General features: G+C 36.0%; 1 protein-coding gene across 8 annotated transcripts in view; it reads left to right on the forward strand.

Moving 5' to 3' along the window:
- Nucleotides 1-26980, forward strand: part of Mtus2 (microtubule associated scaffold protein 2) — a 716842-nt gene that overhangs the window by 333277 nt on the left and 356585 nt on the right. The window lies entirely within an intron of this gene.

Here is a 26980-nt window from a genome sequence, read left to right on the forward strand (position 1 = left end):
ATAACAGAGCATGATGTCAACCAGACCAACCAGGCAGGATAGCAGTGATAGTGAACCTTTTAGAGCTTTCAGTAACAGCCTGCTGTGGCACGTGTGCCATAGGTTTACCACCATTGAGCTATTGGGTTATTACTAACTCCTTCCTGTGCCGATGTGTATCTGTGTGTGAATAGTGTGCTGTTTTACTTGGGGTACAGAGATATAAACAAAACGTGAGCCAGTCTTCCATAAATCTGCCTCCATACCTGGCCCACCAGCCTTAATATCTCTATCATGTGTAAAGGCAGTGTTGGCTTCAACTCAGATCTGCTTGTCAAGTGATTCAGGATTTTGTAAAGAAAGAAGAAATTCACTGAGAAAAGCTAAGCCCATGAGATGAAACTAGATGGATATATTTACTCTGGATTATTTTTACAATATATATTTATATGCAACAAATTTATATGATAGGTTTTGATATAAATATCTAGTTCTTCCTCTTCAAGGAGATAGTGAGAAACTTCCACTAGTATAGCTATGACATTGAGATTTTGCTTTTTTAGATCAGGGGCCCTGGTTTATGTTCTATTTATGTAGTAATCCAGAGTTGCCTCTAAGTATAAGATATCTTCACTGTGTTGCCAAGAAGGGCTACTTCTTATAAAAAGTTGTGATGAATCCCCTCATTTCTTTTTCCTTTCCACACAAGGACATTTCTTTACTGTGTCCCTGGTACTCCTCTAGTTTGGGAGCTTTGTGTTCTCTCTGTGTACTGGCATCCTGTGAGTGAAGTTATTTTACTATCCCCTTGAGTATGAAACTTCTTAGTATAGATGCAAGGTTAAGATGGATGGATTTTTGCAGAAGAAAAATGAATGTTGTGACCCCAGCATTTTGTGTCTTCCTGCCTGCTGCCATTTGTGGGGACTTCTGGTTAAATGATCCCCTGCACTGCCTGCCCATCTGCCCTGACATAGGTTCCTCATCCGTCTTATTCCCACTGTGGTATTAATATGTCTATTCAACCAGTAGACATCAAGGCCACCCACAGCTAAGAGCCATAGGATAGTGTAATTCTGCTGTAGTCCATGTCTTTTAGTAACTGTCATGGACATGGTAAGTATTAGCAGGTGCTGGTACCTCCCTACTCACTCTCCCCAGTTTTAAGGTCAAGGATTGGCTACTAAAACTGTGATAGCAGTGATGAGGGATCCTCAGTCACCTCCCTCTCTCCCTCCCCTCCTTCCACTCCCTCCCTTCCCCGTGGTATATAAATGTGTATATACAACTTACAGATTTTTCCCAAAGCTGAGGTGAAGTCTCCCCATCTTTACCTCTTGCTCTTGTCAAAATATAGTTGACCCTTTGTAGCCACAGGCTCACATCTGCAAATTGAATCAACCCCAGATCAATAATATTTGGAAAAGCATATTACATCTGTACTTAACGTGTACAGACTTTTTCTTTCCTGTCATTATTCCCTAAACAATATAATATAATATAATAACTATTGCCATAGCATTTACATTGTATTTGGTATTACAAGTCATCTAGAGAATTTTTTATAGTATACCAAAGGATGTGCATAGGTTCTATACAAATGCTAGGTCATTGTACAGATTTTGGTATCCCCAGGGGATACTGAGGAATGACTATATCACGATAGGAAAGCAGCCATCCTAGGATCTCCCACCACAGCCATTGTGACGGAAAGCTGAAGTGTGAATCCTCTTCCTAGTGCTACTTATTAACAACCATGTATGGCAGGGAGTTGATACATCAGACAGCTGCAGCTGGCAATGGCCACCACCCACTGACTCTCATTTCTTTGACTAGAAAATGAAAAATGCCAACTCATCTTGGGCTCTGTCAGCCAAGAGGTGTGCCTCTAAAGTTGATGCTGACATGGGATACTTCTGGTGCCAGGACAGTAAGGTTTGTTAATGAGGGGGAAATAAGCCCAAAAGGAATCTGTGTCACTAGTTTCTCTCAAGAAATCAAATGAATGTTAAGAGCAGCTGTTGTTTCAACCAGGTGCCATTAGTTTGTGTTCAGTGGTGGCTCTGAAAGTGCATGAGAAATAGAAGATATGGCCTCACTTGCTGGAGACTGGCTCCTTGTTGAGAAACTGTAGGTTGTCTTTGGAGACTCCTTTAAATTTCTTGGGGATCCTTCACATGCTGCATTATGCCCTTCCTATGGCCTTAGTTGCACGGCTCTTTCAGGAGCCCTTGCTTACCATCACAGGAGGCTAGAATATTGATGCACATTAGATATTTGCCACATGAGCATGATCATTCCACAGAGCAGATAGATGCAGGAGAGGTGAGAGAACTTACCACTATTCCAGGGTACATTAGTGCTGGACCTGGGGCTGGAACAGTGCTCTGATGTCCTCATCCCATGATGCACACCAAGCAAGAGGCACTAAAGGTATCTCTGGGGTTTATTGGAGGAAGGGAGACTTGTTCCACAGATAGTTTGAACCTCAGGCAGAAGAGATTCCATTGTTGAGGCCCTACACCATCAACTGACATATTTCTTTGCTGAATACCTACAGATCACTGAGGTTGGCTGTTCCAAATAAACAGAAGTCACTTAGCAAACCGGTGTGGATACTGGTTGAGATTCTGTATGTATGAGTAGTTCCTGGAGAGCCCAGGAAGTAGGATATGAGCATTTGTATGCTCAGCATGGAAATGAAGACCTGGCACTCCTTCTCAAAGATTCAAGATGGGCAGCGAGGTGGGAGGAATGGTAGCTAAGGGCTTAGGACAGCACACATTCAGGTATTGGCCTATAAATGCCATTGCCTTCCCTATAAATTAAGGGGTCAGCAGGGGGTGGGACAGTGGTCTCTGGGATGGCTTTGTGTCTTCCAGATGCACAGGATGCTCTCCTGAACAGAAAGTTCTCAGGAGGTTCCAGAAGCCCTAGAACACAAGGTTGCTTCTTGTCATGTGTTCATTCAGAAACTGTCAGGAAAGACTCTAGATTTCCCATATTTTTAAAAATCACACTTGGAGGACATATAATTTATACTGTCCATATATGTTATACATCTAGTATAGCCAATAAAATTTGATAACTTTAATAATAACTGTATACAAAAATATACAAATATTACATCTTGCCATTTATAAAAATTTAAGCTCTTTAGATAGTGCAGTCATGTACCTCATAGCTGCATTTATTTCTGTCACTGGTGAACTGCTTATAAGATAGAGGTCCCATAAGATTATAATGGAGCTAAAAAAATCCTATCTCCAGGAATGTCAAATGCATCACTCACATACTTGTGATAATGCTGGGGTAAGCAAACCTCCTGCTCTGCCAGTCATATTAAAGTGTAACACATACAGTTACGTACACCTGATAATGATAGTGAATGTCTAGTTAATGGTTTATGAATTTACTGTACTTTTTTACAATTGTTTTGGTGTGTTCAACTTATTAAAAATTGACTATAAAATAATGTACTGTGTTGCACCAGCAGAAGTCTCATCCATCTTGCATTCATTGCATCTCCTGATTACATCATTTTCGTCGGCCTTTGACTTAATCTTATGTTGTTTTGAGCTTGTTCATCATGGTGTAGGAGCATTATGCTATACTATGTATATAAATTTATAAAAACACACACACTATACAGCTTAGCTGCTTAGTAAGTTGGTGTAAATATACTCTGCAGTGTTTTCACAATGAGCTTATTAGAATGTGTCCTTGTCATTAAAGAACACATGACGGAATTACAAAGGGGACACAGTCCTTAGTCTCCATACATAAATATAGATCAGACTTCTTTGAGGAATAAATGCTCAAAACTATTTTAAAATTTTGAATAGTGATAGTTATACTGGTTTCATATAGTTTCCTTTATTGCCGTATATCATATGGACTTCATACAAAGAAAAGCAATAGATAGCCTAGTATATCCTGGAAAATAGAGATCTAATGTTACACATTTTTTTTTTTTTTGGTACCGGGGATCGAACTCAGGTCCTTGCTCTTGCGCAGCAGGCGGCAAAACCACTGAGCTAAATTGCCGGCCCTAATGTTACACATTTTGAAATTCAGGACTATATATATGACAAAAAGTGTTTTATATATTACTTTATGTATTCTTTTGAAATACATACATTTTATAACCTAAAACATTAGATTATTAACCTTTTTAACTTACAAGTTTGAAATCAATTATATGGTTGTTATTAAAGTATAAAGTTAATTAAAATTCATAGGAAAGTTGTCAATAGAAAGAAGCATCCTTTTTTTTTTGCTACCAGGGATCGAACTCGGGACCTTATGCATGCGAGGCCGGCAGTGGAACCACTAAGCTAAATCCCCGGCCCTAAGTATCCTTATTTCTGATGCGTTGTTCTCCCTCAGAACCCTGACTTCCCTGTTATGACTGAAGGTGTGTCATAGCATAAGCTCACCAACTGCTCTTCAGCATGCTACTGTGGTGGCTTGTGTAGTTTTTAAGCATATGACTGCTTAAATTTGATCCCACCCCAAAATTCTGTCTGTATTAATATTCTCAGGAGGTGAAACAAATTTACAAAGACGTGCAATTGGCAAATGTCAAGATGGCTCATCATATCTCTGGGAGATGGCTATGGCCAGATCATGCCTATGGGTGTTGGGAATGAGACAACAAAAATTTACTGTCTTCACAACTCCTTTCTCTTGTTTTAATGATGCTGACAAAAGTTAATTAAGTGAGGAAAAGGCACATACTATAAACATTTCAAAGCAAGAGACAAAATGTTGTAATCATTGTAATTATAAGATACTTCCTTAGAAAATGAAAAACTGAATCATTTTGAGAAACAATAAAGAGGTGACTTCCAATGTAGGGAATAGAAAGCAACTAATTCTCTTCTTTAGGTGATCAACATGGAAGGTGGTAGAAGAAGCTCCAAACACTAACAAAGAAGCAAAAATTCAATGAACAGTATGCAGAATCTGTGAAGGAAACTGCAGAAATTTACTGAGGGATAGAAAAAAGATTTGAATAAATGAAAATGCTTAGCTGGTTTGTGGATGGGAAGATTCTATACTGTAAATTGTTGAATCCCTCCCCATGAACTCATGTCCTATCCCTAATGGGATAGGACTTGACAGATTCATCTATAAGAATAAATGTATAGACCATCAAAAATATTTAAAAACCAAAAGAAAAGATATTTGCCTTTCCAGTTTAAAATGTATTAGAATATTTGGAATGATTAAAATATAAATATGCAATTCTATGGAGTAGAATAGAAGATCTAGAATAAGCCAATCAACTAACTATAATCTCTTCATATATGTTGTATGTATGTGTACACTTATATATGTATAGCTAATAGAACAAATATGGAAAAGTGGATTTTAAATAAATTTAATTCAGAAAAAAGGAAGTTAGAGCTCTATCTTCTATCATACAACAATAAATAACTTCAAGATGAATTATAAATATAAACTGAAAACAAAAATAAGACTATAAAACACTAGAGGAAAGTATAAGTGTTTATGTAATCTTAAAGGTCAAGGATCAAGGTATGATATGTGTATGTACTAATTCCCACAGTGAATGTATTTATCATGTACCACAAACATATACTAATAAAATATTTTTTAAAAACAAGAGAAAGAGAGCTTTCCAATCATGATGCTGAAGCAGAAGCCATAAAAGAAAAGATGAGTTTCAGTGACTTCAGTCTACCTAAAAAGATGAAATGTTCAAATTTTTTGGCCTAAATTAAACTTCAAACTTCTATAGATTATTAAAATTTTAAGGCCAAGAATGAAGTGGAAACATTTGTACCTTTTATGGATAATAGCAAGCTAGATCCTTGAAAAATGAAGACGTGAGGACCAGACACCCAGTGGGGTAGTACCTTCAATTCTGGAGGTACTGAGGACAGAACAGTGATGTTCAGCCTCAAGTGGTCAGGTGAAAGCAAATACAACCTTCCTTCTTTCATTCTACACAGAACCTCAGAGGACTGGGTGAATGATGCCTTCCAACATTGGGAAGGGTGCATGTTCTTCTAAAAACACTTGCAGAAGTACATCAGCAATAATGTTTAACTGGGCATCCTATCAAGTTGACAGAATTAGTCATCACACCTCATATGTAAAGAGCTCCTACAGATCAGTTTTAAAAGTACATAAATGAACAATGCTCAATAACAAAGATAAGCAAAGGAGAGAAACGGGCTTTCATAAGAGAAATGAAACCAATATCCAACAAAGTTGTGGTATTTTATTACCATCATGATTTAGTGAAATGAATTAAACATGATATTTTCTACTGTTATTAGTCTGGCAGATATTGGAAATGATGATAATACATAGAATGGTAGTGACCATGTGGGAAACTGGGCACTCGATACACTGAGGTAAAATTCACAAATTTATAAGATATTTAAGGAAGGTATGTCAGTAATATTTTAAAAATGAAACCCTTAGTATCATTAATACCCTTTTCCCCAAGAAATTCCATGTAAGAAATATCTTGGAGAAGTAATATAGATGCATCTAAACGATATTCCTTCATTCCTGTTATAATAGCAAAATATCATAACAATAAAGATACGTATTTATTCATAAAGCTGTATGATTATTTAAATGGGAGAAATTTAAACTATATATGCATGAGCCTAGATTTTAGAAAACAGAAGTACCTAAATTACTTTCTTTTTAGTGTTAATACTTGGAATTATGGCAGACTTTTAAAAATGTTTTTCAAGTGAGAAAAAAGTGAAGGTGAAACTATATCTCACCTTGAAAAAAAGAGAAGAATAAAAAGAAGGGGAGAGAAGAAGACTCGTTGGCCTGTGATTACCAGGGCCCTGAGATGAAGCTTAAATCTCTGTATAAAGTGAGAGAAGTGCCTACCACTTCCGGATAGCTTGGACCCCTTGGGGACTGCAATGCATTGCAATTCTCTTTATTATAGAAGTCCGTTCATTTTCACATGGAGATCAAAGTGAGGCAGAAATAAATTTCAGCAACATTCTGACAAAAATTAAAAGATGAAAGAAGACTGTATAAAATAATTGATAGAGCAAGAAAAAGCAGAGCTTGCATGTGTTCAGAAAAGACTTTGATAATAGCCACTTTCATATGCTGTGTCATGTTATGAAACTGACAATATGTGAAACAAAATGCTGGAGAAGTTTCCTAGCAAAATGTAAGAGAGTTGTAGATTTTTTAAAATTAAGATCAAGATGTTTAATAACTTGCTGTGTTGGTGAAAGTATGAAGAAACAAACATTTTTCATCCATTTCTGTGGGAAGATAAACCAATAAAATTTTATGAAGGGAAACGTGGAGATATTCATCAGATTTAAAGAGCACACAACCTTTAACTGGGCAGTTTCTCTGCAAAATATTCTATGCATTTAACTCATATCTGTGTGATATGACACATATAAAGCTACTCAATGCCGACTAGCTGCAGCACTAAATTAGGAACCTCCTAGATGCTTAATGCAGGACTAAACTATCGAGTCAAAAACAGAAGGAGTTCTTTGCATATGGATGTGAAATGTTCTTGAAGAAGCACTAGCTGGGGAAAATCAACTTGCAGTATTTGCGCAAAAAAATGGAAGCAGAAAGTTAGATTATGTATATGATGGTGCCTCTAAAGTTTGTCTCTGGAATAATATATTAGCAATTGATAGTAGGGTTGCTCTGATGATGGAAATGCAAGAGTGTAAATACAAAGAATGACTTCCCTTGCTAACTTTTATAATTTTTGAACCGAGGTCTGTGTTGCATTTTCAAAATAAATGCAAAACCAAGTCTGTATATCTTCCTCTATTTAACTAAGGTATATATTAAAGCCAGTGTGAAAATTAGTTTGTCAGGCAGCTGAATCTTCCTGGAGCCTGTTTCCTGTGACCTCTACTTTTTTTCTCCTCTTGTGTCTACTCCAGTTGTGGTCTGAATCAGAAGATGGATCAGTTAACACTTCAAACAGCCCAGCACATTTGAAATTTTGCCATCTTCCAAATTTCTCAAGGGAATGTTGTTTCAGTGATCATGAAACTTCTCATGATTCTTTATCGCTTTTTAAGAGGCAACAATGTAGATTTTTTATGAAACAACTCTAAGAAGTAGTCCTCCCTCATCCCTAAGGAAACTATCATAGTACAGATTTGATAGAAGTTGCCAGGCATGGATTCCTGAAAATGCCTTTGATCAGTCTTTTTAAAAAACAAACTCCAGAGATATTGATTAATATCCCATTGGTTTTGTTCTGTGCTGAGTGCTTGAGTAATAAGAGAAAATTAGATAAAGAAAATTAGGGCATGGGCATTAAAGAGCATATACTTACTGGTTTAAAAAAGACTTCCCTATATGCAAATATATATATGTATCTCCAGACTTCTATTCACGGATTCTGCAACCACAGATTCAACCAGCGATAGATCAAAAATATTTGAAAAAAATTGTGACTATAATGAATATGGACACACTTTTCCATCATTCCCCAAACAGCACCATATTGCAAATATTAACATAACATTTACATTGTATTAGGTATTATAAATCATCTAGAAAGTATTTAAAGTATGTGGAAGGATGTATGTAGGTACAAATGGGGAATTTTAAAAAAGAAATATAGTAATGAAATTAAGTTTCATACAAGATGTATTTCAGTCTAATGCCAGGCTGGGAAGGAGCACATAACTTCCAGCAAGAAGACCTCAGTTGAAGTCCCCACTCTGCCACTGACTTACTCATTCTCTTACTTTTGCCCTTTTCCAAGCCTCATTTCCTACTATATTAAGGGAATGAAAACATGTAATTGAGACTTCTTGGGAGGGGTTAAAGATATCATATGTAGTGCAAATTGGAATATTTATTAAATAATTAAATACCAAGCAGAAATCTGGACTCTTTCTGGATGCTAAGTCTCAGCCTCTGTACTGAGGCCATCACCCCGAGTAGGAGCCAGTTGTTTCACAAGAGCAGTTGAGGTTTTATGAAGACAGAAGGGACTGGGCCACCCTTAAGTCTTAGAGGCTAGAGGCTTTGGGTTAATGGAAATCATGGGGACTTTCCAATAGGAATGAGTTGTTAATGAGATCTGCCTGAACCAGCTCACTACCTATGGCTTCAATATCATTCATTCTCAGTGGTCATGGGAACTGTTTTTACTGATGGTGAAACTGAGAATATATTTCCCTGCTATTCAGTAGGGACACATCCTTTCTCTGCCCACATATGTAGCCACTCTGGAGAGATTTAGGTTGCAATTGACAATACACATGAGATAGATGTTTTGTTAGGGTGTTGTAGACACAGCTGTACATATTTTCACTCATTTTAGCCTCTTTGTTTAGCTAATGCAGAGGGATGGAAAAGTTAGAAACAGGCAAAAAAAAAAAACCACCCAAAGTTAATTGATTACCTCAGACTCTCTCTCTCTTTTTTTTTTTTTTTTTTTTTTTGGTACCAGGGATTGAACTCAGGACCTTACACTTCAGAGGCAGGCGATGGGACCACTGAGCTAAATCCCAGCCCTTTTAGACTCTCTTTAAGGAGTTAAAATTTCCCACTTACCCAATGATCAGAAACAGAGAATGATGCCATATTATTTACACAAATTCACATTTCTACTCATATCATTGATTCCTTCAGCCTTTTTCAATTCTTATAGTTTTATCATATGGAAAGAGAATTTTAAAATGCAGACTTTTGTGGACCCTGATTGTTAACCATTAGATCATCAGTGCCTAATTCCGAGCCTGTGCTGTACTAGGTGTTCAATAAATGTTTAAACATTGGAAATAATGTAAAAACTATAGTAAAGATCAAACTGTAATTGTTCATCTTTATCCTTGACCTTCATGTGATTCAGTTTTTTGATGCCTCTTATCCCATCAATAATATATTGTATTCAAGTTTAAAATCAGAATTCATTGTTTTAATTTCTCTACTATCTCTTTTGCTTCTTTTCTCTGTTCTTGTACTTAAAGGTTACTATTTCCTGTTTATATCACCAGCTGAATTCATTTTGTCATTTTCATGGATAGTTTACTTTGTGATTCATTTTACTATTAATTTCCATTAATTTTTTTCTCATTTTGAGTTTTTTAATCATTCCTTAACTTACCAAATTGACATTTCTATTTTAATATTCAAAGCATAGACATTGGAAATACATTTTTCTCAAGTATGTATGGAGACTCTTGTATTAAATTGACAGTTTTCTCAGAGAATAACCTCATACTGTTCTCAGAACATGGCCACAGTCCTCTCCTGAGTCCTCCCCTTTATCCCTAGGCTGCCATCTTTGTTCAGACAAGCACTGCTCCATCCTAGATATGATTGTGCAGCTAGGTAATTGGACTGTTTGACTCAAGGTGCTCTGGTCATGACAACTATTGCCAAATGTTCAACTACATCATCTTTTCACAGAAACAACAAATACTTACTCTCCCTTATTAGTGGGGTAAATATCTTAGCCTGACACCAAGATATTTGTAAATGTGCAATAAATCCTTTTCCAAAGCCTTCTTGTTCCATTAGTAATGAGAAATGGAACAGGTATTCAGGGTGTTAAAGAGTGAAGAAAAGACCTAGTTCTTGCAAATGAAGAAGGTATAAATTAGTGGAGAAAGACACAGCTATTCTATCTAATGTAAATTATAACAATACAATGCAATGCTGAAGAAGTATAGATGAAAGAAAAGCATACAAAATTCAGTGGCCACATTACATCCATTAAGATGGCTACTGTTTTTTTAAAAAAGCAGAAAACAAGTATTGGTGGACATGTGAAGAAATTGGAATCCTTATACATTACTGGCAAAGCTAGAATGGTGCAGGGATTATGAAAAACAATATGGCAGTTCCTCAATAAATTAATAATATTACCACATGGTCATATGATTATACTTCTAGGTACATACTTAAATTTTTTGAAAGCAGGATCTTGAGATATTTGTACACGTATGTTCCATAGTCACATTATTGACAATAGCTGGAAAGTAGAAGCAATGCAAATGTCCATTGATGTATGAAAGGATTAAAAAAAAACATAAATCCACACTATGGCATATTATTTAGCCTTAAAAAGGAGGGAAAATCTGATACATATTACAACAAGGATGAAGCTAGAAGACTTTACGCTAAGTGATTCCTCTTCTATGAAGTCCCTAGAGTAGTCAAATTCATGGAAACAAAACTGCTTCTGAACCATCCACTTAAAAATGATAAATTTACATTAAATGTACTTTAAAATGTTTAATCTTAGATGATAATGTATTTTAACCCAGTTAAAAGTAATTTTAAAATATTCAATGAATGCTAGTGATGTCGTAGCTAATAAGGAAATAGAAAACTAAATCAAGAGGTCACTTTGAGGACTTCAGGGAAGCTCATTGGATCAATGGGGCACAGATGTTATATCCAATAGTGGTAGCATCTTACCATTAAGACTTCTGTATAAATGTGAGGTCTGTGTATATGATAGGAATCACATTCAGCTTGTCAGTGTCATTGGTTTAAAGTCAGTAGCTGCTTGAGTACTTTGCAGTTCAACCCAAGAAACAGTTAAGGTTGCCAAGCAACATGTGATTGCTGTCAACAGAAGCAAATCTAACATTAGTTTTGCATCTCCTACAATAACAGAAGAAATATTGAATGTTTTTATTTCTCCATTCTCTACCCAATAACATGAACATTTTTCAAGAACATACTGTATTATTTGTACAAGAACAATGTTTCATGCACAATCTCATGTTTTGTTTTCCTTGCCAAAGCACATTCAGTCTTTTAAGACAGCAGAGGTAACATGTGGATACTTGCTACTGTGTTTACATCATGAGAACTAATAGCTTTATGTGGGAAGTTTTGAAGTTAGTCCATAAAATAAAGCCACTGAATGCACACTCTTTCCTTAGTGATGAGTTTCTTTAAATCCAGAGGACTTCTTTACAGTTAAGCTTAGAAAACAAAAACAGTAGTTAGATTACTCATTATACTTCTTTCATAGAGTAACAGAACACATTTATTTTTTAAATTAATTTTATTGGTACATTTTAGGTATATAATATAATGACATTCATCACTGGGAATTTGCACCTTTACATACTCTATCTGGGTTCTTATTTTTTCCCCCATTCCCCTGCCCTCCCCTCAACACCTCCATCCCTCCCTATTTACAAAGACTTCATTTCCATTTTTTCTTTTTCTCATATTAATTTCATTCCCTTCTTTCTTTTCCCCCACCCTTCCCCCTTCCCCTTCCCCTTTGCACCTTTCAGAGCACATTTAAATGAGAGGGTTTTTTGTTTGAATCACCTGCTTACAAAAGCTATAAGCTACAGAAATAAAGTCAAGTCAATAGACAATGTTAAAAAAGAAAATGTTCAACTATGTGTCTGTTTTTTGTGGCTGATAGCACAATACCACAGTCTGGTTAAATTTTAAAGAAAAGAAGTTAATTTTGGCATAGATTTCTAGTCCAGGTCAAGGAAGGTGGTGTTGGCCTTCTTGCTGGCAGAGTCCTGAGACAGCACGGAGTATCACATGCTGAGAAACAGAGTATGTGCAATATCTGACCAAACCGGCCTTTACAGTGGCCCTGATCCAAGCTAACTCATTAACCGATGTTTCTCCTTTGCTCTGACAGCTCCATGCAGCATGCATGCCGTATTTCATGGCTCAATTTTATAATGAGCAATTGAATCTGAGGGAAAGTCAGTGCAATGTGTAATACTACATCCTTGAGCATAGTGAGAATTACTCTCTCCTGGAAAATGACTCTTCTAATTGACAGGGTCCCCCAAAGCTTCATGTGCTCACAGGTGGGGCTTTTGGAAGGCTATTAGATTATAGAGGCTTATAGCTGACTTGCTATTAGGAGGTGGGGTCTGGTCTGAAGAGGTGGGTCACAGGGGAGGTTGGCCTGGGAGGGTTTCTTTCCCCTGACCCAGCTCTCTGCTTCCTGGATGCCATGCCATGAGCAGCTCTCCTCTGCTATACCCCACATATGGCTTGGAGCCACTCAGGTATGGACTAAAACCTCTACAAAGTGTGAGCCAAAATAAACCTTTCTTCCTGGGTGTTGGGTATTTTGCCCCAGAAATAAGAGAAATAATCAAGACATAGGCTGCTCCCCATCAACCCTCTAGATGGAATCCTTGAGAGTCAGTGTCTCTCGAACTTCTCTCTTCTTGTCCTAGCCACAGAGGGTCATGGCTATTATCTGCTTTTCTGCTTTGCTTGCTGGCCTCAGAGATAGAATCAGTCATTTCCAGAATAATCATCCTTACTATGAAAATTCTAATTCTAAAATACTCCAAATATCAGAACTTTTTGAGGGCCAACACAATACCACAAGTGCAAAATTCCACACCCTACCTTTTAGGACAGGCTGCAGTCAGACTGCAGGCACACTAAAATACAAAATAACTTTCAGGGTACGTATATGTGAAACATTTGAATTTTGTATTTATACTTGGGTCCCATCTCAAAGACATCTCATTGTACACATCCAAATATTCCCAAATCTGAGAAACTTGACATCTAAAGGATTTCTGGTCCCACATATATCAGATGCAAGATGCTCAGCCTGTATTGAAGATCAGGATTTTCCTTCTCACTTCTGTGCACCTCAGTTTGGGTTTTCCTATACATACATCATTTGGATGAGGATAGTTTATAACAGTTATTCAGAGTGGGGTGACTTTTGTCTCTTGTTCATCTTCTCTAGGATTTTTCTTTCAATAATAGGATTTTGTGAGATTTCTGGCAACAGGGTTGTTTTGAAACTCAGGCTGAGGCCAGATATGCTCTTGGAGATGCTGGTATAGATTAGTGATTAGTGATATGTATTTACTCTGAAGTCCCGATTTTTCCTTAATGCTACTTTATGACATTTTAATTTTCCATTTGGAAGTTGCATTGCTCAATAATTGTTTCTACTATATCTTAGTTGATAGAGTTGTCTAGCAGGAGTCCAGAGTTTGACCCTTGCTTTTCTTCTTGACGTTTACTGCCAAGAAGGCCACCAGTGCTCAAAAATCATCTCTAGATACTGGCAGATCAATAAAGATCCTATTTCTTAGCTGACATCGCGGTGCTCAGGACAACTGGAACTGGTTGGATCTCTTTCCACATGACATAATGTATTTTGTCAAAGTTAGAACACGTTGAAGCTATGAACTCAGGCAGTTTCTTGAATTGTTTGGATCTAGAGATACTTGCAGGAACTAAAAATAGCTGAATTCACAAGTAGAAATATATCAGGACATTTCTCCTTTGGAAGGAGTGGTATTCATTCTGTCTCCAGCTTCTTGAAAAACAGTGTCTCTCATTCTAGTTCCAGGGGAGATACAGTGTGCCCAGACAATAGGTCAGTGACCTGTGTCCTCTGAGGATTGTGTTCAGTCCCTATGCTACCCTTGCTACAAGAGAGAAGAGCTCAAGGGCTGGGGATTTAGCTCAGTGGCACTGTGCCTGCCTCACAAGCATAAGTCATGAGTTCAATCCCCGGTACCAGAAAAAAAAAAAAAGAAAAGAGAAGAGTTCAGTGTCAAAAAAGGATATAAAGAATGGAATCACAGGGGTTGTGAGAGGCTCATCAGTGCTGGGTTTAGTGAGCAGGAGGTGGGGTGTACCTAGGGTATATAAAGGCAAAAGGGGGCTTCATAGCAGGAGTGGACTGAATTTTGAACTTGAATCATTAAATGGAGTGTTTGACAGTATCATCCCTACTAGAATATGAGCTTTGCTGCATAAATCACTCCATGCAAGTTCATGAGAGATAGGTATAGTGATTCCCTTCTTTCAAGTCTTTTATTTTTAGTAGAATGACTTACTGAGAAGTCACACAAAGTCTGGAAGAGAGCCAGGATGTTAAATTTCCCCATCTTGGTCACAACATATACTGGTTCTTACTTGTAAAAAAGAATGTGGACATAGATAATTTGGATATGAACCCTAACTGTGTCACTAAATAGTTCTGAACCCTTGTGCATTAGTTTCTTCATGTGTACAAGGAATGATTGAAAATACAGTGAATGTTTAATTTATTACTGTAAAAGACATATTGTCATTAATCGCCCTCAAAATATTATCCCTGCTTTGATCACAGCTACTTTATTTTGTTTTTGCTACTTTCTGAAGTAGTTCTTTAAATCTTCTTTTGTGGGTGTCTTTATAAGGTGTCATCAAAATAGCAGGTGATAAAAATGCAGTGAATACTGCTGCAAAATGCCATCCAATAGAAAAGCAGACTCAAAAAATATTACAGTGTGTCCTCATCCACCTTATTCACTGGATCTGGCACTATGTGACTTGTCTTCTCCAAAGTAAAAATTAACATAAAAGGCAAACATTTTGAATCAAATCAGGACATCAAGTCAGCCATGACAGTACAACTTAGGACATTTATGAAAGAGGACTTCCAGAATTGCTTCTAAAAGTGGCAAAATGATGGGTAAGTGTGATTTGAACCAAGCAGGAGGATTTTGAGGGGGACTAATGGAAATGTGTCTTTTACTGTAATATTTAAAAATTTTTAAACATTTTTTGATCATGCCTCATAAAATGGGAAAATTCCATTCTTCCTGCTATACAGTGTGGCTTTAAAGATTAATCTCTTCAGCAAATACTTAATAAATATCTTCTGTAGCCCATATACCTTGTGAAGTGCTGTAGCCACAAAACTAGAAAGGCACTATCCTTTTTAAGGCAGACCGATGGGGAGATAACTGTAAAGCAGATGTGTATACAGTGATGCAACAAAGATGTGTCCACGTTAAGTGAGCACATTAGAAAAGTGTCTGTGTTTGCTTGGGACCTCAGAGAAGGTGGTGAAAGAGGAGATAAACCTGAGGGAGCAGTAGAGTTGTTAGATGAGGTGGGCAGAAAACAGCAGAATGAATTCATGGAGACTTTATATGTTGAGCTCTAAGATGAGGACTATACCCCATGGATGCAATGAATGGATGCAATGGGAGACTGCAGAATAGGATTCAGCAAGCTGTGAATCAGATTTGTGAGTGAGAGACCACATGATGGGTAGTATGGATTAGAGGAAGTGAAGCTAGAGAAAAGGAGACCAGGTAGGAATAGACCAGGAATGTGCAAGTAATCAGATAGTGACAGAGTGGAGAATAAATCTCAGAGTGGCTGAGAGGGATTGAGGATTATCTAATTTTATACATTGTGAAGTGCCATAAAATGTAGGCTTACAAAGCAATATCATTATATGTAACTTAAACATCAATTATGTGGTTTTTGAAAACAGAGCCATCTTATGGAATGTGAATTATATCTCAATGAAAATGAGAATAAAAAAGAACTGTCAACACTTACATGAGCAAAGATGAACAAAAATATAATTCATCTGCTAGAGTTTGGATCTGGAATGTTCCTGAAAGGGCCACATGGTAAAAGAACTGCTAGAAGGTAGAGGAACCTTTAAGAAGTGGGCCCTAGTGGGAAATTTTAGGTCAGTGTAGCATCCTTGAAGGGGACTGTGAAACACTAGTCCTTTTCTCTTTAAGTTCCTAGAAGCTATGAAGTAAATGGTTTGCTCTGCCACGTACTCCTGCCAAGATGTACTGCGCCACACGGGGTGCAAAGCAGTGGAGCTAGTTGGTCATGGACTGAAACCTCCATAACTGGTTTAGAACAAATGGTTCCTTTTTATGATTCCTAGCTATTTTGTTACAGTAATGGAAAACAAATAAATACATTCTCGAAATCACTGCTATAAACATGGTTATATATGTGTCACTATAGTTTGAAGCCCTTAATTCTTTCAGGGTCTGCCCAGGAGTGGTTTAGCTGGATCTGTTTTGTCTTTTGAGGAATCTCCATGCTGATTCTCATAGTGATAGTACTGGTTTGCATTCCCACCAACAATATAGGAGTGTTTTTCCCTGTTTTGTCTTTAGAGGAATCTCCATGCTGATTCTCATAGTAGTGGTGCTGGTTTATATTCCCACCAACAGTATAGGAGTGTTTTTCCCTGCATCTTTGCCGGCATTCATTGTCTTTGTCTTTTGGCTGACTGGGATGAGATGAAATCTCCATGTAGTTTTAATGTTCATTTCTCTGATGGCTGGAGATGTCGAACATTTTTAATATACTTTTTGGCCATTTGCATTTATTCTTTTGAGGAGTATCTATTCACTTCATTTGCCCACTTGTTTGTTGAGGTTCACTGTTTTATAGCTGTTATTTTTAGTATTTTTGTACATTCTAGGTATTCTCTATCAGAAGAGTTGCTAGCAAAGATTTTCTCCCATTCAATGGGTTGTTTCTTCACCGTAGTGTTTCCTTTTCCATGAAGAAGCTTTTTAAGTTGTTGGTTCTTGATACTATTTCTTCTACTTTTGGAGTCCTTTTCAGGAAGTCTTTGCATTTACTTGTGGCTTCAGATATGTCCCCTGTGTTGTCTTCCAGCAGCTTCAATATTTTTGATCAATTTTGATTTGATTTGATTTTACTGCACAGTAAAAGAAAGTAGTCTAGTTTCAGTTTACTGCACGTGGATGTTCACTTTTCCCAGCACTATTTCTAAAAAAGTCTGTCTTTTCTCCAGCATATGTTTTTGGCTCCTTTTCAAAAATCAGATGGCTGTACGTGCTTGGGTTTTTTTTTTGTCTTCTGTATGACTCAGTCTAAAGTTTTTGTGCTAATATTATGGGTTTTTGTTGTTGTTGTTGTTGTTGTTGTTGTTATGGCTTTCTAGTATAGATTGAAGTCCAGTATAGTGATGCCTCCAGCATTGCTCTTTTTTCTCAGGGTTGCTTTGGCAATTCTGGGTCTTTTCTGATTCCAAATGAAATTCAGAGTTGCCTTTTCTAGTTCTTCAAAGAATGTTGTTGTTATTTTAAGAGGCATTGCATTAAATCTATAGATTGTTCTTGGTAATATGGCCATTTTAATATAATTAAGTCTATAGATCCAAGAACAAGGAATATCTTTCCATTTTCTAATGTCCTTTTCAATTTCTTTCTTCAGAGTTCTGTAGTTTTTGTTATAAAAGTCTTTTACTTCCTCAGTTAGGTTGAGTCCTTGATATTTAATTACTTGAACCTATAGTGAATTGTTTTCCTGATTTCTTTCTTGGTTGTTTCATTATTTGTATATAGAAACATGATTGATTCTTGTATGTTGATTTTTTATCCTGCCACTTTGCTGAATTTGTCTGTTCTAAGTCTGGTGGAATTTTTTGATATTCTATATAAAGAATCCTATCATCTACACTAGGGGTAACTTGACTTCTTTTTCCATTAATAACCTTTTAATTTCTTTCTCTTGCTTGATTGCTCTGGCTAACATTTTGAATACTATATTGAATAGGACTGATGAAAATGGACACACTTGTCTTCTTCCAGACTTCAGAAGGATTCTTTCAGGTTTTTCCCTATTTAATATAATGTTGGCTCTGGGTTTGTCATATGTCTTTTATCATTTTGAGATAAGGCCCTTCTATAACTATTTTCATCAGAGTTTTTACTATGAAGTACTGTTGAATTTTTCCAAAGGCCTTTTCGGTATCATCAAGATGATCAAGATGTGATTTTTATCTTTGATTTAATTTATGTGGTGTATTAAATTTGTTGATTTATGTATGTTGGGCCATCCTTGATTTTTGGGGGATAAAAACAATTTGGTCATGATGTATAATCTTTGTAGTATTCTATTTGTCATGATTTTATTAAGAATTTTTACATCTGTGTTCATCAAGGTTATTAGTCTATAGTTATCATTTTTCAAAAATCTCCTCCTGATTTAGTAGCTGCATAATGCTGGCTTCTTAGAATCAATTTAGGAGAATACAGTCTCTTTTTATTAGAAAGGAAAGTTTGGTATTGTTCTTCTCTAAATGTTCATCTGGTCCTGCACTTTTCCTAGTTTAAAAATGGCTTCAGGGCTGGGAATTTAGCTCAGTGGTTCTGGCGCCTGCCTCACAAGTGCAGAGTCCTGAGTTCAATCCCCAAAAACAAACAGAACAAAACAAAACAAAAAGAAAGTAAAGAGCTCTTTTGGGCCAGGGATTTAGCTCAGTGGTTCTGCCACCTGCCTCGCAAGCGCAAAGACCCGAGTTTGATCCCTAATACCAAAAACAAAATAAGTAAAATGGCTTCAATCTCACTGTTATTGATTTGTTCAAATTTTGTTTATCTTCTTGGTTCAATTCATTTTGGTCATATGTGTCTAAGAATTTATCCATTTAATATAGATTCTCCAATTTGTTGGCAGTTAAATTTTGAAAATGATTTCTGATGACCTTCTGTATTTCAATGGTGCCTGTTATAATTTCAACTTTTTCATTTCTAATTATATTAATTTGAGCCTTCTTTCTCTTTTTTGGTAAGTTTGACTAAGGATTTATTAATCTTGTTTATCTTTTCAAAGAATCAACTCTGATTCATCAATACTGTGAATTTTTATTTCAATTTTATTAATTTCCATTCTGATGTTTGTTATTTCTTTGCTTCTACTGGTTTGGGGTTTGGTTTATTCTTTTTTCCTAGGATGTTGAGGTGCATCATTAGGTTATGTATTTGGGCTCATTCTGTTTTTCCAATGTAGGCACTGATAGCTATAAACTTTTCTCTTGGAAAAGCTTTCATTGTGTCCCAAAGATTGTGATGTATAATATTTCCATTATCATTTGATTCTAGGAATTTAAAAATTTCTCCTCTAATTTCTTCAGTGATCCATTAATTTGTGAGGTGTGTATTATTCAATCTCCATGTGTTTGTGTAGTTTCTGTAGTTTCCTTTGCTATTGATTTCTAGTTATTTCCCTTGTGATCTGATAGGATGCATAAGATCATTTCAATTATTTTATAATTTCAGACCTGCTTTATGACCTAAAATATGATCTATTTTGGAGAAACTTCTGAGGGGTGCTAAAAATAAAGTGCATTTTATGGATACTGGATGAAATACTTTATAGATACCAGTTCAATCCACTTAATCTACATGTAACTTAATTTTGATATTTCTTTGTTAATTTTTTGTCTAGTTGGCCTATTTGTGCAATAGGGTGTTGAAGTCCCTCACTATGATTGTTTTGGAATCTGTCTGTCCTTTTATGTGAAGTAATGTTTATTTTATGAAATTAGGAACATCATCATTAGGTGTATATATATTAATGTTGTCTCTTCTTCGTGAATTCTTCTCTTTACCAATATGTAGTAGCCTTCTTTGTCTCTTCTACCCAGTTTTAGTTGAAGTCTACCTTGTCAGTGAGTTTAGATTTTTTTGTCTCCCTTTTCTTCTTAGCATTATTTAAAAATTTTGATTACAGCCACCTAATACTTAGTGGTTAGTAACTCATATAAAAGAATTCAATTTTCACTTTAACCGTATTCATTGAACTGGGCTCTCTCTAAGCTTTTATTCTTCCTGGGCCTCGGTGCTTTGCTCATATCTTAAGAACTGAGCAAGTGCTAAATATATTCAGTGTTGAAATGGGAAATAAGAAAAATAAGAATATCTTTATATTCTGTATCAAAGATGACCCCAGTTTGAAAGAAATTTGCAAATGATAAAACAAAGGCACTTTTCAAACCTAGAGCCTGGTAGAAAATGTCTTTAGGGTTTTCTAAATGTTGTGGCAAGCACAGTTTCACAGACGATGGACACTGTGTGCACTTTCTATAGTTTATAAATATTTAGTACCATGATTACTCATAAATGAAGGGATTGCCATGAACAATTTTTCTCTGACAGTCTACTTTTTCATTTGGAATGACATTAAGATTCAGAAAGGACTGACTGTCATTTAGCTGTATTACTTGGGAGAATTGTAATCCTGGGTTTCTGTCATTGGGTCAGGGCCTAGATTTTGTGGAATAATATTGTGATCTTCTTCCACATATGGAGTTACATGGCAGAAAATTTGGGTTCATGATGTCAGTCTTTTTAAAGGCCACTTCTATGTGCAACAGACTGGAGTGATCTGTTTTAGAATACATTTCCTAATCAAAATGACCTTTCCTCCTCATATCACTATTGTTCACATAAAAGAGGTTTGGCCAATTCAGTGAACATGACTTCATTTTTTTTTAGTTGGTGTAAAGATTTTTTATTAGTTGGAGATTGTGAGTGAAAGGAGGATGAAATGACTCTTGGTAACAAAAGTAAGTGTCCTGTGCCTAGAATGTGAGTCCTTGGGAGCTGGCCTTTGACTTTGAGATGATATGCTCTTCTTTGCTAATTTAGTGAAGCAGAAAATAGTCTCTTTTCAGAAAGTAATGGTTAGGGTAGAATGAGTGAATTGTGGTCCATTAAGGTCAGACAGTGAAGATTAGTTTTATTTTTACACTTTGATGAAACCCCAGGACCCCTCTCCAACCTGGGATGACCCTGTCTGCTGTTTGTTAATCATTGCTGTCAGGGAATCTCTGCCCTACATGTTTTCAGAGATCTTTGCAGTCCTGAGCTTTGCTTAGCTATAAGTTGAAAAACCAGGTCATTTTACTCTTGTCCCAGTGAGGACAGAATGGAGTGAGTCTAAGTAGAGATGAGGATTTGGCTATTTCTTGGACCCCCTTGCTGAAGGAAGCAAGAACATTGTAGATTTTGAGTGAAGCATTAATTTCCCCAAAATCTCTCAAAGTAGAATGGTTATAGATGACAGACAACTGCTGGGGGGAAGTTGCAGTTGTAGTTTTCAATAAAAGACAAGCATAAAGTTCTTGGATAAGTGATCATGTTTAACACATTTAACTCACATCAATTCTCTTCTACTCTCAAATATCGCATTTTTCTTTCCATTCAGAGTCAACTCTACATCCTTTATTATGCTGGTCTTCATGGTCAGGTTATGTGGCACCCACTCCTCTAAGACCCTTCTCTTGCTCCCCCATGCTCAGCTCTGCTGATCTATTCCAACCTCTTAGTACTCCTTCTGCCTACACACAGGTTCACCCCTCCCTGAGGCCTCGAGTACTGGTCCCCAGAACTTCTCTTACTCTCAGCTGTCTCTGCTCACAGTGGCCAGCCTTGACCACCCATCCATATTAATGACAACCTGCATCCTCCCAGTTGCATACACAACCTGCATACACAATTCTCTTTTCCTTTTTCCTCTACCGCTTTTCACTTCCAGCATACTTATTTATTATATGTATTTAATTTATATATAATTTACTTATTTTTATATGTAGTGATTATTATCCATCTCCCTCTGTGTTAAGTAGGATGATCTTTGTCTTTGGATTCTAAAACTTTGGAGTGTGTGTGTGTATGTGTGTGTGCATGCTATATAAAAGGCATACGCTTTTCTTATAGGGAATGCTATCATCTTTATTGAATTGAAGTGTAACTCAGTGTAAAGGGTCTGGGTTCAATCCACAGTACATGAAAGGAAGACAGGAAGGGGGAGAAGAGAGAAAAAGAAGGAATAAAAGTAAACCTGATGAGATAGACAGGTTCAATGTCATAATGATGTCAGTTCTTCTCAGATTCTTCTATATATTCACTGTCATTTCATTCACAATGCTAGTTGGACTTTCTGTAGATTTTTGTTATGATAAATGCATATTAAAATTTACTATTTTAATCATTATAAATTTTCCCCTTAACAGTGCTTTCATTTTCCCCCTAAGTTTTGGTATATGTGGTTTTAAAATTTCATTTGTGTCTATTATTTTCTAACTTTCATTGTTATTTCTTCATTGATCTTTGTTTATTTAACAGAGTATGTTGTTTAATTTCTACAAATTTGTGAATTTTCTGGGGTTTTTTGTAACTGATTTGCAGTGTCATCCTGTTGTGGTAGGAGAAGATGCTTTCTATAATTTGTCTTTATAAATCCAAGTTTAATTTGTAGCCTAATACATGGTCTGTACTGGAAAATTTCTCACGTGTACTTGAGAAACAAGTTAATTCTTTTGTTATTGGGTAGAGTGTTCTGTATGTCTGTTAGAGCCAGATGGTTTGTGGTGTTGTTCAGGTCTTTTATTTCTGTATTTATTTGTTATGTTTTTCCTATACATTTCTGAGAGTAGGGTATTGCAATAGTTGGAGAACTATTAGTGTAGAACTATTTCTCCCTTCAATCCTGTTAATTTTGCTTTGTATATTTGGGCAATCTGTTATAAAAGTATAAATTGCTATAATTGTTATACTTTTCTGCTGTATTGAATGTTTTATTAATACGTAATATACTTCTTTGTTTTTTGTAAATTTTTTTGATTTAAAACTATTTTGCCTGATATTAGTATAGCCACTCCCATCCTTTGCTTACTGTTTGCATGGAATATCTTTTTTTCATTCTTTTACTTTCAACCTATTTATGTTTTTGGATCTAAAGCCACTCTCTTATAGGTAACATATAGTTGGATCTAACTGTTGGATTTATAATCCATTCTGTCAATGTTAGTCCTTTCATTAAAGAGTTCAATTCTCTTACATTTAATGTAATTACTGATAGAAGGGATTTCTGACATTTTGTTATTTGTTTCCTATATGCCTTATACCTTTTTTGTTTTACATTTCCTGCATTACTATATCATTGTGTTTAGATTACTTTTTTATAGTGTAGTGAAATGTTTTAACTCCTGTCTTATCTCCTTTTGTGTATAGTCTATAGCTATTTTCTTTGTGGCTACCATAGGGATTACATTAACAATCTTAAGTGCTAACACTATAATTGGAATTTATACCATTTTAACTTCAATAACATACAAAAACTCTGCTCCTTTAAAGCTCCACTCACACCTCTTTCTTTTGTTAATGCCACAAAAATTGCTTCTGTGTACATTATATGTTCAAACACATAAATTGTTTTGTATATTAATATCTGAAATTATGTAGAAAATGATTGAGTTACAAACCAATGCTATAGTAAAATTAACTTTTTGACTAATAAGTTTTTTAAAAAGTGTTAGTCTCTTAAGTCATGTAGAAAATTCAAACTGGAGTTACACATCATTGTTACAATAATGCTAACTTTTATAATTGCTAATGTATTTTTATTGAGATTTTTATTTCTTCATATGACTTCACGTTACTCTCTAGTGTCTTTTTATTTCTACTGGGAAGAATCTCTTTAGCATTTCTTGCATGGTAAATCTAGTGCTAATGAAATTTCTTCGCTTTTTTAATCTAGGAATATCTTAATTTTTCTCTTTTGAAGGACTGTTTTGCCTGGCTTAGAAGGTGATATTGTAAAATATATATTTGGTTTTGACTCTGTTCCCTGGCATATACCTTCTTAAATCCATGGACTCTTCAGAGTGGTAAGAGTGCCCTTTGAATGGTAATAAGATGACCTGTGGCTGAGGACCTTTCCATAGCTTCAGGATGGTGGTTGGTCACCTGAAATATCAAACCATGATTAAACGATTGGGATTTTCAATCTCATCATTTAACCTCTAGGGCAGTGACGGTGAAGTTTTTAGAGACCAAGTGCCCAAACTGCAACCCAAAACCAACTATTTATTACAGAGTGCCAATGCTGCAATTAAACTTGAATACTGAGGTTTTAGTTTAGAAAAAACAACTCATATATTTGGCTCATGTGCCGACAGAGAGGGCTCTGTATGCCAGCTGTGAGACGTGTGCCATACATTTGCCACCCCTTCTCTAGGGAGAAGAGATGGGCCAAAGGTTGTGTTCATCACAAGTGGCCAATAATTTAATCAATCATACCTACATAATGAAGCCTCCATAAAAACTCAAAAAAACTTTGGGCAGCTTCTGGATAGCTGAACATGTGAGATACCTTCAGGGTAATAGACCCAGAGAAGGCATGAAAGTTCCATACCCCTTCTTATTTATCTTGCCTGGTCCACATTTTCCATTTTAATATTGATCTGCATTCTTTATGAAATGCTTAACAATTGATTAATCATAAAGTGTTTCCCTATGTTCTATGAGATGATTTAGCAAGTTAATTGAACCTAAAGGTGAATTGTGAGGACCCCTGAATTATAGTTGGTCAGTCAGAGGTATAGGTGACAACATACGACTTTTGTGATTAGCATTTAAAATGAGGAGCAGTGTTCTGGGATGGAGCCTTCAGCTTGTGGGCTTTGATGCTCTCTCCAGGTGGATAGTGTTAGAAGTGTATTGGAAGAATTCAACTGTTGTCAGCTAGAGAATTAATTCATTGCTGGTGGAGAGAAATCACAGGTGAAGTTAACTATGTTTTGTTGCCTATCAGCAGTGAAGAAGGAACATTTTCCCCTATATCCTTACAAGAACTCTTGGGTGACAGGTTTTTTTCTTTTAGCATGATGAATATATTAGCCCACTTCTGTCTTACTACTTTTAAAATTCTCTTTTGGTCTTTGTCTTTTGACAGTGTGACTGTTTGGTGGTGTGGATCTCTTTGAGTTCATCTGATTTGGAGTTGATTGAGCTTCTTAGATATTTATATTCATATCTTTCATCAAGTTTGGGAAGTTTTTAATTACTGTTTAGTCAGATAGTTTCTCTGCCCTTGTCCATTTTCTCTTCTCCTGGGATTATCACAGTGCATTGTTGGTCCATTGGATGGTGTTTCATAATTCCCTTGGCCTCTGATCACTTTTCTTCAGAATTTTTCCTTCTGTTTCTTAGATTTGATAATTTCCATTGTCCTAGCTTCAAATTAACATTTTTTTCTTCTGCTTGCTCAAATTTGCTTTTGACTTTCTCTAGAGAAATTTTATGTCAATTATTATACTTTTAGCTCCAGAATTCCTTTTTGCTTTTGTTTTTTTGGTTCTCTGTCTCTAATGTTTCTATTTTATTTATACATTGTTTTCTTGACTTTTCCATGTCATCCTCTAGTTATTTGAGTATCTTTAAAACAGTTATCTTACAACTCCAGGTACATTTAGCTATCTGATCTTTGACAAAGATTCCAGAAACATAGTCTGGAGGAAAGACAGCCTTGTTAACAAACGGTGCTGGGAAAATTAGCTACTCACATGAAGAAGATTGAATCTAGACCCACATCTCTCACCATGTATAGTGCTAATCTAAAATCAAAAAGGATCAAAGAGCTAAATGTTAAAATATAAATACTTAACCTGCTGGAAGATAAAATAGATGAGACTTTTGAGGACATAGGGGTAGACAAGAACTTTCTGAACAGAGCCCTAACTATACAAGAAATAGCATCAAGAATCAACAAATGAGATCACATCAAATTAAAAGGCTTCTGCACAACATCTAGACTCTATAAAGAACTATAAAAAAGTTCAAAACCCCGAAAATAAAAGACCCAATCAAAAAAATGGGCAACTAAAATGGGTAGACAGTTCTCAGAAAAAATACAAATGGCCAATATATACATGAAAAAGTGTTCAACATCTCTGGGCATTAGCAATATGTAAGTTAAAACAACACTGTACTCCAGAAAGAATGGCTATCATTAAAAAATAAAATAATAACAAATGTTGGAGAGGCTTTGGGGGAAAAAGAACCCTTCTACATTGTTCAAAGAAGGTAAACTAGGTCAACCACTATGGAAATCAGCATGGAGATTCTTCAAAAAACTAAAATTAGAAATTCCATTTGACTCAACTATTCCCCTTCTGGGTATCTTCCCAAAAGAGTTAAAGACATCATATTGCAGTGATATGTGCATGCCTATGTTTTATAGTTGTACCTTGAGACCATAATGATAAGTGAAATAAATCAGACATGCAAGCTTAAAGATCATGTGGTTTCTCTTATATGGGAAACACATGAATAAAGAGCAAAATAAAAGATAAATAATAGGAAATAAGGAGATAGCTCTTTCGTATAAGGGAAGGGGATCAAGAGGTAGAGGGACGTAGGAGGAAGGGGAGGGAAAGGGGATAAAAAAAAGAGTTAAGATGTATTAGGTACATGTGCCACCTCCCTATGAGGAATATAATCATTACATACTAAAAACATATACCAATAAAATAAATTTTTTTAAAGTAATTGCTTTAACGACTTTATCAAATCGTTCTTCCAGGGACGGGTTTTGCTGAATTATTTTTGGCTTTGCCTGAGGTATACTTTCCTATATCTTTGTATGACCTGTAATACTT

This window comes from Heterocephalus glaber, unplaced genomic scaffold (assembly GCF_053883595.1).
Source record: "Heterocephalus glaber isolate CG9 unplaced genomic scaffold, H.glaber_assembly_v1.0 deba00001720, whole genome shotgun sequence".
NCBI lineage: Eukaryota > Metazoa > Chordata > Mammalia > Rodentia > Bathyergidae > Heterocephalus > Heterocephalus glaber.